Source organism: Episyrphus balteatus, chromosome 1, assembly GCF_945859705.1.
Source record: "Episyrphus balteatus chromosome 1, idEpiBalt1.1, whole genome shotgun sequence".
Taxonomy (NCBI): domain Eukaryota; kingdom Metazoa; phylum Arthropoda; class Insecta; order Diptera; family Syrphidae; genus Episyrphus; species Episyrphus balteatus.
In genome coordinates this window covers 3,329,522-3,351,322 of record NC_079134.1, presented here as the reverse complement: position 1 = coordinate 3,351,322, position 21,801 = coordinate 3,329,522, and the positions used below count along the sequence as shown (strand labels likewise).

At 33.5% G+C, this 21,801-nt stretch overlaps 1 protein-coding gene across 1 annotated transcript in view; it reads right to left on the bottom strand.

Annotated features, from left to right (window-relative positions):
- LOC129914581 (ets DNA-binding protein pokkuri-like) overlaps positions 1 to 18,016 on the bottom strand; it is a 36,204-nt gene extending 18,188 nt beyond the window's left edge. Inside the window, exon 1 of the mRNA XM_055993905.1 lies at positions 17,174 to 18,016. The gene's annotated coding sequence lies outside the window, so the exon portion shown is untranslated. The remainder of the gene's footprint in view (positions 1 to 17,173) is intronic.
- Between the last annotated feature and the right edge of the window lie 3,785 nt (positions 18,017 to 21,801).

The window sequence follows — 21,801 nt, the reverse complement described above, 5'->3', positions numbered from 1 at the left end:
GACGTGTTTAGAATTGCATGCACTTTCATGCTGTCAAAATTGTTCAATCTATATTTTATGACCTTTTATTGGGCATTTGTTAATGTCAACCAATATATTGTCAGCATATTTTGACAGCGCCCAATCGGTGAAAAAGAGTTACGACCATGTATTTATTTGTCAAAGTTATACTTGTCACTCTTGTCTGGCAATATGTCAAATTATTGGCTTCTCCAATTGCGTTCTGTTGTATAGACTGGGATGCATCCCAATTAACTTGAAGTTAGTTGGGTGCAAATAAGTTTGGGTCAATGGGAAAAGTTTGCATCTGTGAAAGGCAAACGCACTCATAATTTGATGAGGTTGACAGCTAATAAAACACGGATTTTTAATTAAGTTTGCTGTGAATTTATTAACTAAATTGTTGCGCTGACTCTTTGATTAAAAAAAAAATAACTTCATAGTTTCCATAGTTGCTTTCACAGAAAAAAAAAACAAATGTTAAAGTCATCAAATTACACACTTTGACGATTGAAAGAGAGATACAAATCTGTTTCTTAAAAACCCTTTTGCAATTTGCTTGTCAAAACTTGCTAGTGTAACTGTTCAGTACTAGAAGGTAACTCCAAGGATACTCTACGATTTACAAATCAAACAGATCTGATCAATTGACTTGTCACCTGAACTTAAGTTTAGAATTTTTTGAAGGCTTTTGATTTATCACCTAACAAAAGAAGTTAGTTATCAAACAGAGCTTTTAAAAATATAAAAAAAAAATAGCCGCGTTCCTTTAATGTGGTAGACTAGATTAGTAGAGCTAGCACATGATCCTCTGCTCGAGTAGATAGGATGTGTAGTTGGTTGTACTAGATTTCTACCCATGAGTAGTCTACTTCCCCCAATCTTCTTTATGTAACATTCACACGGATCCTAAATCTCGGAATCTATTCACGAACGTTGACATTTATCAGCGTTTTACACTGAAAAGAATGATAGTCAATAACTCGAGTACATAAATTTGTATTGTCTTTCTACTGAACATTATAAACTTCGTTGGCAACAGTGAAATGCATTTGTAATAATATTTATTGTGATTTTGTTGCGGTTTAAAGAGCACTGGGGCATCATCAGGGGTGAGGTGGGGTGGTAATGGTGGATGGTTGTGTTATTGAAGGGAAAATATCAAAGTTTTCTCTTCCTGAAGAAAACAGTGACTTGGAGAGCGACACGCGGTGGTGGAGGCATTAATGACGGCGACGACGACGGACGGAGATAATGTCGATATTCTTATCTTAGTAGGAAATAAACAATTCCATTCGACAATAAAGCAGAGCAAATAATATACTCGTACACTCAGCAGCGCACTGGCTTTCAGAGAGAGACGAGAAGTGTTCGTGTTCTGGAAATGTTTACCCTGCATGTAATAGCATTTGCCTCTGTGATTTTGTTCCACTTAACTAGCTACTGCTGAAAACAACACGTACGATGGATAGCACAACGGTCGTACAGCTATATGTGTATTAAATCAGCTGAGGTAGAATCTTAGAGGCGCAGAGTATAGGCTATACACTCACATATTAGTAAAGAGTGTCGCGAAGCCATTTTCCGCATATTAACACACCAACGGCGACGACGATATCAGCAGCAGTAGCGGCAGCGCTAACTACGAGAAGCGGATAAGAACATGACGAAGTGAATCTTTTTTTATAAGTCGTTGCTGTCTTTCTTCGTTGTCGTCGTCGACGTCGTCGTCCCAATCCTAATTCCAATTTCAAGCGGCATTTGTGTGTTGTTGTATTCAGACAAGTCATACCCTCTCCAACTGATATTGGTTATGTAATTATACAAGATTCCGCTTAATTTCCGCGGTAGTTAGTAAAAATGTACTGTGATTTATAGCATTTATAGAGGCAAGCAGCAAGCAGGCATGCACACACAAACATAAACGAAAAAAGACAGTTGTGACGTGAGGCTCTCTCTTTAAAAGAAGATTAGATAATAGAGGCGTTAATAACACCACCAGTTTAAATTGACGTAAAACTGCTTCAGTTTTTTTTTGTTTTTTAATTCTTTTATACTCGAAATATTTAAGCGTCCATGGGTTTTAGGGCGTGATTAAAGATTATAAAGATATGTTTATTGATATTATAAACTTAATACATTAAATAAACTTAGAATCTTTACGAGTAGGGATCATTAAGAACTGCTTAACAGTTGCCAAATTCAATCACTGAAATACCAAAACACTGGTTCTTAAAATTTTCATCTTAAGAAATTCGCTTTAACTTTCATGAACGCATCTTTTGTTGTTCCGATAACAATTTTTCCTTTTTGCTTACTTTAATTTAAGTAAACAAACAGTTCCTAAAGACGAAGCCTGATTATGAAAAACTGACAGCTGAGTTGATGTTTATTTTTTTTGACGTTTACTTCAAAATTTGAAGCATTTAAACTTCGCCTTTGGGGAGATGGTAGACTACTAACATGAGTTGATGTTTAGTAGATCTAGTACTACAATCAACACATGATCACTAGATTTCTGCTCATATGTAGTACCATTTTCGAAGGAACAAGGCTAATATAATACAAACAATTGACAGCATCCATAATGCAGTTATCATGATGTTTAAGGACAGTTTTATAACTCCTTTTGTTGGCATGATGTAATAAGAGAATCAAAACGTTGCTCAATTTTTTATTCAATCATGATAAATATTCAATCATGATAAATAATGTTAATAGAACTGTTAGACATGTCCATGTTTTGATATTAGCCGTGTTCCATTTTAAAGTTCAAGTGACCTCAACTCCAAAACGTTTCTCCCGTTCCTTTTAAGGTGGCAAATTACTCATGAAAAGATGGAAATGATAATCTAGTACCACTATCTACACATGCTCTTCTTTACAAGATAATAATCGATAGGTTAAACTGTCAAAAAACAGAAACTTGAAATACGTAATTCCCCTTTCTGATTGACGGAGGTATGTTTTTTTTTTTTTTATTTAATGAAAATCAATTAAAATCTCTCAAGTTCGTTTAAACTGATTGAGATAAATCATATCTACGAAAGTTTATAATTTCTATTACAATTGAAATTCCTATTTTCAATAAAACGGATAACCGGATAAATGTGTTCTTTTGCAAGTCACTATCATTGATCACTATTTATTAATCAGATGATTGAATTTCAAGCCATTTCAAGATTCTTTCAGATTATCGTTTAAAAATTAAATTGAGTTTAAAAAAATTAGATTAGCATGTTATTTATGTACATATTTTTAATTGAAAGTTTTGAAATGTTGTCGAATACAAGTTTTCAAGTGTGTCTGCTATTTGAACACCATCATCATCACGTAGGTTCTTGCGGCATCACTTTTAAAGCAAATTTAGATGTGATTCTCTGTTAATTATTATGACAACTGTTACCTATTCGTTTTAAGACTTATAGGGCCCTTATAGGACAAAATGCGTCTTATTAAAATAACAATTTTATAATAAAACAATTTTATACATCTTCTCCTAAGAGTGTAGAAGCTATCATAAGTACAGTTGTGTTCAAAATAATAGTAGTGCCTGCAACAAAATAACATTTTTTATATTTACGGTGCTTCTACGGTTAAAAATTTAATTTCTTTGATGTCAAAGTTTGTAACGGTCAATGACTGATAAATGTATCGTAGTTTTAAAATGAAAAAGAAGGTGCCAAATAATTTGTCATTGACTTTTGGTTGTTCTTTCTAATTTGACCTGTTCAAAATAATAGTAGTGAAAGTTATTTTTGAAGAATTTAAAAGCGTTTTATAACTTAGAATATTTATTTTTGGTTTAAAAGTAAGTACTCATATAATTTGAAAAATTTTTCAACAAAAAACGATTTGTTTCGGTTTTAATCTATTTAAAGTTCGAAGAGCAAAACACTGCAGTTCGGTTAACGGAAACTTTTACGAAAGCTGCTTGAAGAATTGAAAACCTACTTGGAAATTCAAGGTTATATTAGGATGCTCCCTTACAATGGTAGCCAATGCAATAAACTCAACGAAAGACCCGAAACGCGTGGTAGAAAAAGAAAAAAGACCGTCGTAGATGACAGGCGTATTGTCCAGATGAGCTAAGTTGAGCCTTCTGCATGTCGTTTCAAATCCAGAAGGCTTTAAGCCTGGATTGCAGTGCAGTGAACATTCGAAGGTGACTGTTAGAGGCTAATTTGTACGGTTGAAGTCCACGAAAAGTTCCGCTGTTAACAAAGAAATATGTTAAAATACTAAAATTTTCGACCCTTCATGTTTTACTATTTTCGTCGTATACTTTGGAACATATTCCGTATTGGGCGGACGTCGGACGTGTTGTGGAGATTCAGTACCATCAAAGAGGACAAATTTGCTCTCATCTGTAAACAATATTTTACGCATTACTTCGCTGGCCAGTTTATGTGGGCTTTTACAAACTGGATACAATTTTTAACATGCTTCGCGGAACTTTTCGTGGACTTCAACCGTACAAATAAGCCTCTAACAGTCACCTCCGAATGTTCACTGCACTGCAATCCAGGCTTAAAGCCTTCTGGATTTGAAACGACGATGCAGAAGGCTCAACTTAGCTCATCTGGACAATACGCCTGTCATCTACGACGGTCTTTTTTCTTTTTCTACCACGCGTTTCGGGTCTTTCGTTGAGTTTATTGCATTGGCTACCATTGTAAGGGAGCATCCTAATATAACCTTGAATTTCCAAGTAGGTTTTCAATTCTTCAAGCAGCTTTCGTAAAAGTTTCCGTTAACCGAACTGCAGTGTTTTGCTCTTCGAACTTTAAATAGATTAAAACCGAAACAAATCGTTTTTTGTTGAAAAATTTTTCAAATTATATGAGTACTTACTTTTAAACCAAAAATAAATATTCTAAGTTATAAAACGCTTTTAAATTCTTCAAAAATAACTTTCACTACTATTATTTTGAACAGGTCAAATTAGAAAGAACAACCAAAAGTCAATGACAAATTATTTGGCACCTTCTTTTTCATTTTAAAACTACGATACATTTATCAGTCATTGACCGTTACAAACTTTGACATCAAAGAAATTAAATTTTTAACCGTAGAAGCACCGTAAATATAAAAAATGTTATTTTGTTGAAGGCACTACTATTATTTTGAACACAGCTGTACATGATGATGATGTTAACAAGAAAAAGTTGAAATACAAACAAAATGACGACGACTCAAACGACTTTTTAAGAGCTACTGCTGCTTCTGTGTACATGTACAATACAAGGTGCTGCAAGTTGTCATTTCTAGCATTTTCAAAAAACACGATCCCAACCAAGTACTTGAAAGTAAAGTAGGAACATTATGAGAGATCATTTTCCCACAATAATGACGCTAAAGTGAGAGATTGACACAAGGATGCAGACAACAATTGTCCACATACTCAACGAGTTGAAAAAAAAAGAAGAAAATATGAACACTGCCATTCCACTATCGGTGTGGTTTCTCAGGTGTTTGTTTATTTTTTAGTTCGGTGTTGTTGATATTTTGCATTGTTGTTGTTGTTGGTTGGACTTAAAGAAATGATTTTTGACGTCAATGATGCTGCATTATCACAATTATGAAGGATTGTTGCCAACTAGGAGTGGAAGTGGCCGCAGGCAATACAATTCCTTGTGTGTGCGTTTTTGTCTTCCTTCTTTTTTTTTTTTTTGCTAATTTATATTATATTTTTGTATAAACTTGGTTGGTTCTTACTATTCACACAGAGTGAAAAGTTAAAAGAAGAAACGACAACGCCAAGTGAGGAACAGAACACAGAACATCCTTAGGTGTCATCTTCGTGCCAATTTTATAATTTTTCTTCATTATCTCTCATGGAAACAATCCCGCAAAAGCAAGGATATGTTTTTTTTTGTTTTATAATTTTTGTCCAACAAAACACTTAATGTGCAATTGTAAGAAAATTTCATTTTCTTGCAGGAAATCATATCATCACCATCATCATCCTTATCCTCATCGTTGTCGTCACATTGAAGGATTATGCAGTTATCTTTTGTTGTCGCTAATGAGATTTTTTGAGAGCGCTCGCGCCCTCTAGCTAATTTGTTTATAGCTCTACATTATGTTGTTTCTTTTTTCTTTTTTGTTTTGTGACACGGTAGTAGTTGTTATTTGTTGTTGTTGCTGCCGGTGCACACGTATTACCACTCTTTGGGGAGGGCAATTTATGTTGCTATAATTGGCCACAAATGTTTTTGGCTTTATTATATTTGAATACATATAAATCAAGGAAGTACAAAATAAATGAACTAAGCAACCGACACGACGCGCATTGCAGATATGTCACAGATTTTCTATTATTTTATTTTACTGTATTTTTTTTTTTGTTTATAATTTGTTTGCTTCTTTTTCTTGTAAAATGACAATGTTTCCATTTTTTTTATTTGTTCTGTGTGTTAAATGATTTATTTTATAAATTTTCTTAAAAATTAAAAGCATTGATTAAATGTGTTTGCACCTTAACGTTTGGTAAAAAGAAACACGGTTGGGCGCGTTCATTTGCATGCTGGAAAGTGTTGTATTATGTAGAGATTATTTGTACATGAAAAAACTTGCAACTAGTTCTACAACGATCCTTAAATCTAGTCCTTTTTTTCTGTTTTGAGGTTCTGTTTGACAGTTGTTGTTAAACTACTAGATGAAACTAATATGTAAATGATTAAACTTTGAATGAACTTTATTTAGAATATATTTAAAAATAGAAAAGATTTTCCAGCTACTACTTTCAACTCGTCAAGTAACATTTGTCTTCCAACAAGATTGTTTATTTAAACGATCAACTTTTATGACTTGCAATTAAAAATCCACATATTTTTATATTCTTTGCTGATAAGATTTTACCAAAAAAAAAATTAAATTATATATCTATACATAAATTCTAAAAACAACAAAGATTAAAATCAAAAAAATCAGTTAGCATGCTCGTGCAAGGTTTCGGTTTTACTTTACGGAACTCTTCCTATAAAAAAAAAAAGTATTTCATATTTCATATACTTTTATTGTTCATGAGGTTATGTATGTTCAATTGTTCAAGTAGAAATAGCTGATAATAAACGGAACGTTGATATTTGATCAATAACAGTATATAATTGAAATTCCAATAACCACACATGTTTTACGAGTACTAGAGAGAGACTACCTAACAAAAAAAAAAAGTAGTAGACGACTTTATATAATGTTAGTTAATTTTTGTTATTTGCAAATAAAAAATAAAATATAATAATTATAATCAGCACCTTTGCGTCACGTCACTTCCGTAATTAGATACAATTGTACAAATGAATAGATACCTAGATACACTTTACACATAGCTCTATTGTGATGGGACCATAAATTGATCGAATTGATTTACGATATAGAATCGGCTTTTTTTTTTATTATGTTTACTGTATTTGTCAAGTGTGTTGCACGACTATCGTCGTCGTTTGTCAGTCGGTTTCTATGGATATTGTCTATGGCTATGTGTTTAAGAGATACTCTTGACTTGGGTTGTTCCTACGCGGACAGGTATTTCAAGCTCTACTCGGGTAAACCCATTTTTTTTTTTTTTGCTTTCAAGATATTTTCTTCATTAGACATTTAGTGGGAAAAGACTCTGTTTGAAATTCTTATGAAATACGAATAACTTAGGTACTCGAAAAACACAACACAAAAAAACACACTCGGTGGATAGAGAATTTAGGGGTTCTGATGGTGCTGCTGTGGCTCTGCTGCATCATCAATTCCTGTTCAATATGCATTACAAAGATGCGATAAAGATCAATGAAAGGTAATATCACCTTTTCCGGTTAAGTCGGATAAATAGGTAACGCTGTCTCACACTTTATTTTTTTTTTGTGTGTGATTAAAGACCGAAGACCGATCCGCAGCGAACCCACAAAGATTTTTCTACCTGTCCCAAATATTATATTATTACAAAGACGACTCAGGGCGAGGGGTGCACTGCACATTTGCTTTTAGGTGCATTCCCATTCCCCTACGTGACTTGAATTTTCTTTTTAATATTTTTTTTTTTTTGTTATTTTATCTGAAAACACATTCTACTGTATGCTTCGCTGCAGCTCTGAGCTGATGGATGAAGGAATTTTCTTGAGAAAACGATGATGATTATCCAGTGATTATTATTATCGATAAAAGAAAAAAAATTACCGAAGAAAAAAAAATAAATATTCTTCGATTTATTTGTTAGGTTATGTGACTTTTATGTGTTTTTTGTTATTGTTGTTGTAGTTAAATGTAATGCATATATGCACGTTTTTTTGTGTATTCTCTTTTTTCTATAAGACTCAGAAAAAGAGTATTCGGATTCGGGTAACAACAAGTGGTTCAATGAACCACTGTGTTGGAGTTTTGTAGTAGGTTGGGAGGGATACGTCACTTTTGTGTTGAATGTCAAACGATTGCACTATTTTGTCGATTACACCATCTGATTTCGGACGACGAAATTGTAATCGATTTTTTGTTGGTTTTATTTTTTTTTTTTTGTTGAAACTTGAAAGAAGTACTACATACAACCAATTTTTTGCTGGCTTCAGTAATTAATGTCATTGGACGGTTGTTGTAGGTATACCTACTTTCAGGCGGGGTTTTTAAAATGCTGTGATTGACATTTCTGGCGGTAACTTAAAACGGAACATGTCGGAATACAATATGGACAAGAGAATACGAGTAATGTATTAGAATTTGACAAGAAGTTTTCCCGGACATTTATGTAGACAAACATAATGCACGTGGTGCGGGGTTTGTTAGTAGGAATGTTTTTTTTTTTTGCTATGCTGACAGTTTGGCTGCTTTTTTTCAAATGTTTTTTTATTCAATAAGTTTAGTTAGGAAAATGAATAAAAAAAAAATGGAATAAAGTTGAAGATTAGTCTAAAATCTATTTTAAATCAGGTTTAAGCTGCAAAATGACTTTTTGACAATAAATAGAAAGATTGTTGTTATTTGCGGGAAAATATTGAGGTTTAATAAAATTGTGTTGATTTTCATTAAAATTGGACAAATTTCATATTTGCGTCCAAAAAGAACCCAAACAGACCTAATGTGCATAGTTGGTAGTACTAGATTTCTAATCAAGGAACGCACCTAATTTTGACATGACATGGACAAATGGACTTCATTCGACAATCTTTTTTTTTTACAATAGTGGTGTTCAGTGATGATGAACTTTTCGTTAGAGAAAAGTACTTTTTATTTTGTCCAATGAGTTTATTTTTTCTGAATAATTTGCAGACACTGTTCAATGGTGTTCACAAGCGTTTAGAATAAGATTTTCTGCTCTTGTTTTTGATTCATGCTCTCACTAAAGAGTGTGAATAAATTTAGTCACTTGCTTGTCAAACTTGCAATAATTGTGGTTAGTTCCCAACTATCAATTTTGCTTCTATAAAGCCTTATAGAAGCAACAGAAGCATCTGTAAAGCTTTATAGAAGCAAAATTGTTAGTCGGGTTCTTTGAGGTTATGAATACTTTTTGAAGTTGCACTTCTTTTTCGCTGTTTTTACAGAATGAAAATTTACGTTTGTACAGAATGATCCTAGCGCCATCTATTTCTCATAATTGTAAAACTGTTTTGATCGTTATGGTCTGTTTTTTTTGTGTTCTGCTTGACAGTTTATAGCACATACAAATTTGAAATTAGGATGAAATTTCATTTCATTTTCTATTATACATTGTAGGATTGTCTGAAGAGATTGATTGATAATCATTTAGAAAAAAATAGAAAATGATACAGAAATTTGACAAAAATAAGATGTATCAAGATCATATTTCATGAAATTCAAAAGTAACATTTCAATTTGAAACAGGTACCAGGTAAATTTAATCGCTAATTGGGTCACCAAGCTAGGTGGCCGCTTTTATAACCTTTAAAAGCCACTACCACACCTTTTGTAAAAGTATATTTCTTGGAAAATAAAGTTCTTCTTTTTCAAAACTCCAATAAAATCACCAATCTTTCTTGTGATCATAACTAAGTACCTACTTTTACCTACTTTCTTGGAAAATGTATTAAAAATCTCCATCTAAGATTAAAACCGCATTAAACCTCTTCTTGAGTGTTTGGTATGAGTAGAATTTTTAAAGTATTTGTATTGATTTCATTGACTGATTGAAATAGGATATTTTGTGGGCATTGGTTAGGGTCATTTCAGAAACTACCTAAGTCTGGTTCCTTTTCAAAAAAATTTGAATTACAAAGTATTGGAATTTGTTGCACATTCATTGTGAAAGAAAACAAAAAGAAGAAAAAAAAAATTAACAATTAGGAACTTCATGGTACACACAAAAACTTATTTGAAGAAGGTACTCAAAGGAAACAAAAAAAACCAGAGAGGATCTTGTGAAAGTACACATTTATATAATGGAAGCATTATAACTGTGTGTACATTGACGACGACTCCTTGGGAGGTCCCAAAAAAAATCACAGAGCATCTTCGAATGGTTTCAATTTTTTTTTGTTCTTGTTTAAAAGATTTATCTTAAAGCGGAAGATATAAGAAGTAGAAATAGGGTACTTAATTTCTTTTTTTTTCAGGATCACATTTGATACTTAAGGAAATGAAATTGGTTCCAGTGCACAAGAGGGGTCCAGTGTTTTTAAAACAGGTACCTGGAGGATATTGTCCTTGTCATAAATCATTTATGTGTTTCTCAAAGAAACAAAACAATAGGTAACACACTCAAAAGTAACAATGACAATATTTTATTGTTTCAATAGATTACAGAGGCTTCAGAATTCAAGTACGCACTCGAGTACTTTGGTAAACTATTCAAAACCTTCCATCGTGTAACTGCACATACCTAACATACCTATCACACACCTGCAAATGCAATGCATGAAGAAGAATTAACACAGTTATAGACCATTAAAGGTGATACTACACTACACTATACCACCACCTGTTGGAATGAGGAATCTGCATATAATTCGATGACAATCGTTACCTTTGACACCTTCCTTCCTCCTATTCAATCACAGGTACAAGTAGGTATCTCTACGGAAAATGAAAGAACTCAAACTGGCGTGCCCCTATCGCATTTCTTTCTACCACTTCCTCGTTTTTAAACAACAATCTTATAATCGCGGGAATGGGCTAAGAGCGCATATGCTACGCTAAATAAAAAGGAAACAAAACTTAAAAACGAACAAAAAAAAAAATAAATAAAGTAAAACAAAGAAATGAAAATACAAAATAAAAAAGAAAAAACGCGGGAAGGGAAGATTACGACGACAACCAAGTCAGTTGTTAGGTAACAAACTAGCAACCGACTTTATGAGCTCAGTGTCTGGCAACTTCCTATTTCGAAACGTAACCAAATCCCTCCCAACAACAGGTTAGATGTGGTGTTGTGATGATGATGATGGTGGGTTCGGAGCGGCGGGCGGTGTGTTGAGAGGAGAGTATATTACTGCTGCAGCAGCAGCAGCAGCGACGTGCACCACTAATTCACTTTTTTGATGCCCACGCCGCCACTTTGGTGGAGATACCCAAGTGAATATATACTGCATGGAGAAGCAACAACGACGACGACGACGAAGGCAGTAGTATTATAGTTGAGGCTACGACGTAACTTGTTTATAGCAACAGCACCACTTACTACCTTACGCTGTGCCTTGTGCCTTGCTTTCAGCTCTGCTGATGCCTGAGCTGAGATTCGGTGTCGGTCTTGCTGCCTATATAGTATCTCCTCTCCTCTCCTATATAGTTAAAGTTATTCATATACCAGTTATGTGAGTTACACAGTAAACCACAAAAGAAACGACGATTTGCTTGTCTTTTTTTTTTATTTAGTTTGCCTCATTCTTTTGGTTGGTCTCAATTTTCTTCCTCTTTGGCTTAACATTTTTACCCACATTTCCCCTTCCTTAATTTGCAATAATCGTGTGTAGTGTGTTATGGAGGAATGAGGGTCGGTTTTGGTCTCTCGAAGAGGTGAGATGAGGTGAGGTGAGGTAATGCCGCTAGTGATTGTGGGATGAATTTTGTGATACATATTACCCACAGTACGAACAAGAAAGTATGATTGCCAAATTGGTACCTAAGAAACTTTAGGCAAAAAATTAGGAAAAAAAGATTTTGTTGTATGTACCAAGATGATTTAGCTTTTGTTCTAAGTCGAATCAGAGGGCTTTACAATCTCAGTAACAAAAGTCTTAATTTCGCGGTCTTGGTTTCGCTTCCTCAGTTTGTGTCAGGAGAAAAGTTTGCTTAGCAATTAAGGGCCTTTAGTTCATACAAAAATGTTTTCGTTTGATTATGTTGTAACGAGGACTTATACACTGACTTATAGTGAGAATCCTTGTCAATACTAGGCGTCTTCCAGAATGGAAAGAAATATTTCGTCGATTTTTTGGTTTAGCCGAAATACGAAATTGGTACTCGAAATATCCCCATACCTCAAAATTTTGCTCTTATGAACAACATTTCCAATTCCTTAATAAGTCTACCCAAGTTGAGTTAAAGCAGTTAGTGATTTCTTTAGCTTACCTACTCTTAGTGTTTTTTTTTTTTTTTTGATTTTGAGTTGGGGTTCACAATAAGCCCCGCAATTTGAGTTCCGTTTGGTAGAGCGTCAATTATGTCGTTGGGAAAAAGTGCGAACAGCAGGGGGAAAAGAAAACATAAATCGCCGAACGCCACTTTTAGTTTCGAACCATTCCGAAATTTATTTCGCATCCTAAACTTCTGACGTAGTGTTTTCATAAAGTATCCTTGGTAGATTTGGAATCCTAGATGATAAACCACATTTAAATCACATTTAAAAAATCACTAGTCTATTAGTAAAGGTGGTAAGTTTTTAAAGTGAACTGACTGAGTATAGTGACAAAGCTTTGTTTTTGACGTTCGTTCCAAGACAGTTTAGGCAAATGTTGAATGATTTCTCGGTAAAAGAATTGTTAATTTATCAAGCCTACTGAGATTGGCATTTGTTCTGAGAAGGTTAATGTACCAACATTAGAGTTATGTACCTTCTCAAATCATTTTCCTGGTAATCAGCTATTGATAAACTTGCACCTCTAATATAAGTCAATTCTCCCAAAATGTCTCCACTAGTTGACCCATTATGCAAAAATATATTAAAATTTTGAAGGAGTTCTAATAATTTTTTATTAGCTGCGTTTCTTTAGGAAATTGTATATCCTGCTTAAGCCTGGTACGCAGGATCCAGATAAATTTTAGCTCCCATACAAATTATCGAAATATTTTAGCCGAGCTAAAAATTATCCCATACAAATTATCGATAACTTGTATGGGAATTGTATCTCGGCTAAAATTTAGCTCGAACTGCGTACCAGGCTATAGTACTTTAAACTGCTTTGAACTACTTTTTGCAATAGAGTAAAAGTAGTTCAAAGAAACTTTAAGTACTAAGCAGTAGATAAAAGTGCCCAAAGGAACGCAGCTATTATTCCCGTTTATGACTTAATTTTTTGAATGCCTTATTTATTTGAATTTCAATTATAAACTGGCTCAGAAATAGTGAAAACAATTGAGGAATATATTCCTACGCTTCAAAGGCTGGATACACGACTTGATCTCTGAAGGTAAAGGACAAGGAATTATTTATTGAAATCAAGCCAATTATCGATAATTAATTAGCTTCCTACTTTTTTAACAACAAACTTGGCAACCATATATTGAAGACAAAAAAGAAGTCCATGTAACATCCTTTTGCCTCTTTGGTTTGATGTGATGAACACTTGAAAGGGTCGACATAGACACACTCGAACTCCTTGGGGGATTTCTTTTTCGCAAAATTTTCCTGGAAATAACACAAAATTCAAATCCAAGAGAGGGTAAATGGGATGAAATGTTGTATAGATGATGATGATGAAGGGGCTCTATGGCTATGTGGATGGAATGTGGAAGTGGAAGTATTTCTTGCAATTCAAAAGGACGATCTGTCACAGATGTTAGGAAGCACATACAAAAACAAAAAAAAAACCATCATCACACATGTGGTGTGGTGTATAAGTTGAATGAGTGTAAGAAGAAGAAAAAGTAAGAACAAAAAAACAATGCTTGTGGGATGATGATGATGATGCTGGTTGTGGCTGATGATGATGTTGATACTGAATCGTGAATCTCATCATCCAGCAGCGTGGCCGTTACAGAACCATAAACACAACAACACAGTCACCATCACCGCCGCCGCCGTGCTACCACAACATGGTTGTTTCATCGACATTCGCCACGCGATGACAGAGTAATTGTGCTTTAAATGTAGCCATTTCTGCGCTAGCTCTATAGTGGAGTAAGTACTGAGAGTACATAGCACGACTACGACGATGATGATGATACAAAACCAACAACAAACAGACAACAGAGACAACTTAGACACAAGACTTTGTTTTTTGTATTTTTTCTTACGAAGAGGAAGGAAAAAAATAAGAAGACTTTTGTTTCTGTTTCTGGCTCTTCTAGAGGCTCTGCTGAGCTAACTAAGCAAAAGCAAAAGCGTGGAGCGTTTATTTTTGCTTGTTTTTCTTTTGATTTTCTTCGGTTTTTTGCCATTTTTTTTTTTTGCTTATACTTCGATTCGAAACGAAACGACTGAGACAACTACGCTACGAACGACTGTGCTAGCAAACTGAACGAACTGCAAATGTGTTTGTGTGTTTGTGGAGCAATGCGGAAGTGAATTTAATTTATTTTGCGTTTTTTTTTTTGTTACTTTATATTTTAAATGGAAGACGAATCAGTGCTTGCATTGAGCGAGCAAACGGTTAAGCCCCCTTCTTTGCGAACAAAATGCGGGGGAGCAGCGAAAAGAGAGAGAAAATGTTGCGTGAAAGCACAAAACTTTGAATTGCTTACTAACTAAGTAGGTAGTCTATTCTATTTTACTAGAAATCTAAGCAGAAGGCGAACTTTCAAAGAGTAAAGAGGGAAAAGGAGAGATAGTAAGAATAGAAATGCATGCGTTGTTCTTAGGTACAAAATTTCCTTCCGCGAATTTGTCTCTATTTGACCTTGTGTGTTGTGACGAGAACGACAACAGTTGTGGGCATTAACACTTTAACAGAACAACTCAGCTAGCTGCTGTTTAGTGTGTGAAAGTATATTACGAGTTTGCAAAAATACGGTAATGATTTGTCGTATGCGGAACTTGAGCTACTTTCCGCGCACACACAAAACACAGCAAAAAAAAGCAAAGCAATACGCGTCTCGGTCATAGTCAACGCGCCACCACCACAATCAGCACCACAAAACGCTGCTGCTGGCTCTAGTTATGTCGCCTCGTGGGCTATGAATGAAGAAGGAAGAATATGCTAAGTTTGGTCTGACGATTAGTGAAATGCTAATCTAAATCGCCAAAAAGCTGTTACATGAACAGGTTTTTTTCTTTATTTTGTGGTCGGTCGTCGGTTTGGTCAAGTAGAAGTAGAGTTGCCAACTTTTTTAAGAAAGAATAGAGTATTTTTGAGTGCTTCTTGCAGAACATAACAATTTTTTGTTGTTTTTAAAATACATATGTGTTAGGTATGACTCTAAACATTCAAATTCAAGATTCATATAAATTAAGAGATCATTTTTGATCAATTTCAATGAAACCCTATTCCTCTCATCTCGCCACTTCATATTCAAGACCGAAAATAATAGCTCAGTGAATGCTGAAATGGCAGGAAATAAAAAGAAATGAGAACCTTAACTCAAATATTAATACCTTGATTTTCAACAAGAAAAATTGTTTCAAACAAAAGTAAAATAGAGAACAAAATTTGAATTAATTTATTTACCTAATATCAAGGTATTAATATTTGAGTTAAACCTTAAGCTTCTTATTTCTTTTTATTTCGATGAATTATATTAATAACTGCAAAAGTTACACCTGTTCAAATATTGCAAGGTGCATAGTTTTTCAAAATAGCTTTACTCCTTATTTTGATTCAATCTCATTTCAAAATAGAATTTAAAAAACTAAAATTTTTTGTCTGACTAAAGCTGGGTTGATCAACACGTTCAACATACGTTCCAAATCGACATAATGAATAGTTACACCGTTCCAAACTGTTTCAATAGATGTGTGGGATCAGATATGTCCTATATGCATCAGTTAGAATAATTTGGAAATGTTTAAGTGTTCAGTATGTCGATTTGGAACCTAGAGTGAATCCAGCTTAAGAAACAACACAAAACAAATAGGCCGTACTAAAACAACGACCAAAATTATAGTGTTTTGTACTCTTTAAATTACCTAAAATTGTTCAAATTTAGAAATTAAAATGTTGACTATTTTTAGCCTTTTAACTAAAAATAATACAATTTATTTCATTCAATTATCTTTAGAAATATGAAAGTTATCTACTAATTTGTAAACGTTGAGACGTTTATATTTAGTATTTTAACGTATTCTATCAGAATTATAGATTATTGAGTACACATAAGGCGTTTTTCTTTTTAAGCTCAGAAGAAAGCTCTGAACAGAGTCTGATCATTCTGAGCACGCTTTGAACAGCCTCTAAACAAAGCTTGTTCTGAGCGCTCAAAATTATTTTTAAAAACACACTTGAACATTTGTCTATTTACTTGTCATTTTCTTCTACAGAACAGTTTGACAGTTCAGGCTCTGTTCTGAACTAAAAAACTATTTTCAAGAACCAAATTTGGAAAACTTTCTAGGTATGTTTGTTCGCTTTAACTTTAACACAACATTTCTATGGGCCAAAATGAAGAGCAATAGATGTTCATGTTTTGAAATTAATTGCTTGGTGAATAAAAAAAATCATGATTTGAGTTCAGAATTCATGAAAACTATGATAAATCAGTTTTTGGCAACACTGGATCTGTTTGATTGGTGTTAAATTATGCGAAATCGCCGAAGTCGTCTTCGTTTAAATTCCAAAAATTTTGATTTCGACTTCGAAAGAGAGAGATACAAAAAAAAAATGATAATGATGATGAGAAGAAGATGAGAACTCAATTATTATTTATTATGAATTTTAGATGTATGGTGGACGGGCCAGACGCCAACGTCAAGGAAGTCCGGGTAGGGCCGTTCAACCCGAGTCAAATCAAAAACCAACAAAAACTTAGAAGAGAGCTGAGCAGCTACCTATTTAACATTTTTATGAATATTTCATCTATTGTGTCATGCAAATGATTCACACCCAAAGATGCGAGTGAGATTTCTTATAGATCTTACCTGTTTTTTTGTATTTATTTGTTATTTTGATTAAAGTTGATGCTGTAGAGCGCGCTGTTGTAGGTAGAGAGGTTAGGTAGCAGGTATTCTGCGTTTTTGTGTGTGATTCAATTTTTATTACGCTTTCCGGTTGTACTCCATCATCATTGGCTTGTATAACGAATTGACTCCAAAATAAATTCAAATGAATAAACAACTGGTAATCCAAGTAAAATTATATCACAAAAAAAACTCCAATACGACAAAGCCCACAAGTTTTTTTTTTAATTCAATATAGTTCACAGATTTTTTTTTTAGTCCTTTGTTTTTTGTTTTTGAAAAACAGTCTATTACTTTTTTATTGGTCTTGTTGTTTAGTTTTGTGTGTAAACAATGTTGCCGAAACTGTAAATCACTACGAAGGCATAAAATATTCACCACAAAATTTGTGTTTCTTCTATTTTTTTTGTTTTGTATATTTTAATCCAAAACTCTTTTATCAAGTAGTTGCTCTTGTCACTTTGACACTTTTTGTATTTTTCTTGAAATTATCATTAATCTATCACTTAATTCGAAAAAAACACAGTTGTTTTAATTAATTTAATGTAGTTTTGTTGTTTTCTGTTTGTTTTATTGCTTTCGGATGCATTTCTTTTTTGTTTTGTATATTTTTAGTCCACATATAGAATCCGCATTCAATAATAAACAAGAATAAGAATTTATTATAAATAAATATTATTTATTTATTTTTTGTTTGATATAAATTCCAATAAGAAGAAGAATAATAATAATAATAGAACTCGATACAGCCTTTCGAAAAACACAAACCGACGTCATCGACGGCGAAGCATCGACTGGTAATAAAAATTGGAAACACAACAAACGGAACCTGCCGCTTAGCTTGCTTTGCTGCCGCCAACAAAATACAAACAACAGAAAAATCAAAGTGTGTTGAATTTGTGTGTATGTGAATTGTGTGTAAGATGATAAGGGAAGGTAGTTAGAAGAGTACAACAATATTATAAAATTTTGTGTTTTTGATTTGAGATGAGAGTGCATGAGGAAAAGGAAATTCCGCAAACACACATTCTCACTAATACAAATAGCGGTAAACCATCTGTTTTTGTGGGATGGTTGATTGTGTGAGTGGTGAGAATTTTTTTTTTGTTTAATGAGAGAGGAATGGTGAAATATTATGAAATACAGAGAGAGAGAGAGAAATTTTATCAATTTTGGTAGTGAAGTTGCCACTTTGATGGAGATTTAGTAGTATTTTGTAAATTATATTGTATTTTTATCTGGGATGTATCTGCAAGGCAATGATGTAGAGAGCGCCGGAATTTTTGTTTTTAATTTATTAAAAAATATCTCGTTTTGAACCTTATTTGCAATTTTGTCGAAAATGGCTTTAAAGATTTTTTTTTATGGGACAAACGTCATTTTAGGAAGTAACAGCCTGATAAAAAGATCGATACCTTCCCGTAAGAATGTATTAAGCGACATTTTTTTCGAAAATGACTTTTGGATGTGGAAATATACTACGAGTTAAGCGCCACGTTTTGGTACCATTTTGGTTGTTCTATCATGTATACAAATGAAACTAGAGCAAAAATAAAATTCTGCAGCCCAAATACTCACAGAATAATTTTGTTTTTTGCGTTTCTTGAACAATTTGAGAAATGTCGCTTAATACATTCTTACGGGAAGGTATAGATATTTAAAAGGGCTTTATGAAACTGGCCACAAATTTCTTAAATCTAATTAGTTTACAAAAATAAATTTAAAAAAATCACAGATGTACATATCGTCGGTCTCATAAGAAAACCTCGTAACTCCACTTTTTTTCAAAAATGACTTTTGAATGACATTCTTTAGAAAATATGTCAGCGGAGGAACCCAGAAAATTTGGGGTCATTCCGAAAAAGGGCTTTATGAAACTGGCCACAAATTTCTTAAATCTAATTAGTTTACAAAAATAAATTAAAAAAAATCACAGATGTACCTACATATCGTCGGTCTCATAAGAAAACCTCGTAACTCCACTTTTTTTCAAAAATGACTTTTGAATGACATTCTTTAGAAAATATGTCAGCGGAGGAACCCAGAAAATTTGGGGTCATTCCGAAAACTCTAAATAGACTTAAATTCAAATTTTGCACAGCGCGTTTCTTAACAACTACTCTGTTGTTTGTTTACTCTTTCGTCTCTCCTGTAAAATTTTGATTTTGGGAGTGAGACCGACGATATTAAGTTTTTAATTCCCAGACTTCACTTAGCCACTTATTAAAAATAAATTTAAAAAACTGACGTTAAAAAGGACAAATCACTTAACGAGATAAATAACTGAACTCAGTTGCATTTGAAGTAGGTATACTTACCTATTATTATTTGTTTGTGGTGGAAACACATTGAAATTTCGATGGTTTTTATTTAAATTTGTAAAGCCTTTTAAATATTACTGAGCATGATGTGAAGTTAGGTTAGGTTGGGTTAGGTAGAAATATTTTTCCAGATATGAAGTTAAATCTTCTAAAATTTAGATTTGTGGGCCATTTCTAATTGGCCCGGGCAAAGTGCCAAAATATAAAATAGGGGGGCCAAATGGCCCGATCGGGCATTTTGTGGCAACCGATTTTACTCAAAACTTGCAATAAGACATTTTTATAATCTTAAGTGATAACAGCGCAAATTTTCAGTCAGTGTTCATTGCTCGTTTAATCGATAAAGTGTAACACAACCCTGCCAAAAAACAGAACAAAAAAAAATAACAATTTTCAATAAAAAACACAAATACAATAAAACGTCAAAAACTCTTTACTCCTTTTTTTAAAATGGCGACTCTACTCATCATACCTTCTCTTCTTATACCATGTTTCTCACGCAAACCTTGTTTTTGTGTGAGGTGTTAGTAAAATCAATTTAAACGACACCCTAAGACTCATACTCAAGTCAAATTGGGCAGAAAAAACTAATATCATTTGATCCTAAGTTAGTGTTCTTATAGATTCTGGAGAATTTTTGCCACAAAGTGGAATAAATGGCAAAAAGATGATATTATTATGAGTCATATGTCTCATAGCCTTGTCTTCAAAAATGAGCAATCCTTAGTTTACCAATTTGTGAGGAGTGATAGCATATTGAAAAAATTGTCTAGCTACATAATAATAAAGTACTTTTGAACAGGGGATCTGTGATATTATTTTTATTGTGTGGTTCATACTTCATACTACCTGGAACCAAGAATTGGAAAAGATATCTTACTGGCAGAGATGGCAAAAATGGGATTTTTTTTGATTTCCTACATTTGTTACGTCTACTACATAAATGAGGTAGTTAACGTAGTTTAATGTAGTTAACGTAGTTAAATGTAGCAGACGTAGCGCTAGACGTCAAAATGTAGTTTGAAATGCCAATTTTACCACCAAATTGTCAAAGTCTTATTCAAATCGAAATACATAGCTGTGATAGTGTGAATTTGAATAGAATATTTGAAACCAGATGGATTTGGGGTGGTTTCTTTGAAAAGGTTTTACTTTACTAAACCAAATTCTCACGAAAACACAGCTATTTATTTTTTAATATTTTTGAAATATAACGTTTTTTATGTAGTTATTGCACGTAGCAAATGTAGGTAGTACATGAAACAAATCAAGCGAGTAGTTTATTCGATTAACTACGCGTAGTTAACCGAGTAGATTACCTGACGTAATCTACTCTGCCATCTCTGCTTACTGGGCATTATTTCATTTGGGCTCTAGTAATTTTTCTGTAAAAGTAGCTCATGCTTCTATAAAGTATGGCAGCACTTATATAAAACAAATCTTTGAGAGAAATGAAATTGTTCATCTTTCTCTCATTTAAAAACGTTGTTTGTGTGTGTGTTTAGTATTGTTTTTGGTTTTTACCTTTCAGTGTTGCTCCTTGTGTTAAGGATTTTTCATTTAAAATGTTTGGTTTTTAGAAAATCTAAAATTTCCTTAAAGATTTGCAGAAACGTGGTTGATGCACAATAAATGACAATTCTTTAAAAACTTGTATAATGTCGCTTCAGAATCGGCGGACCCCACAAGTGGATCTTCGTGGAAATAGCGAAGTTTGACGTTAGCTGCTTTCCTTTGGATGTAAGTAGAAATCTAGTACTATCAACTACATAGGTACACTTTTTTGCTTCTGGCCTGAAGGGAACGATGGATGGATTGTTGTACTTATCATCTACTCATGAGTAGTTTACAACCTTCAAAGAAACGCGGCTATTAGATACTACATTACATTAGTGATCTTTTTTGCAACTTAGTCGCCATTCTTCTCGATAGATCTAGTGGGACGAGAGATTAATTCCAAATGGCTTCTTAACTGAATTCTTCATCAGACAGACCTAAAAATCTGATTTTTTGCAGAATCTGCAAAACTGATAACTTCAATAACGCCCCATTTACATGAGCAACAATTTCCTAGTAATTTTGTCACGTAACCGTCAAATATACTGACATGCTGTAACTCGTTCAAATTGGGTGCATTCCTGAATGAAATGCAGTTATTAACTTTTTGAAGTTATACTTCTTTTCCGGCGTTTGTACAGAGTGAAAATTGACTTTTTGACAAGAATGTCAAAGGGATTAACTAATGATCTTAGTACCACCTGGTTGTCA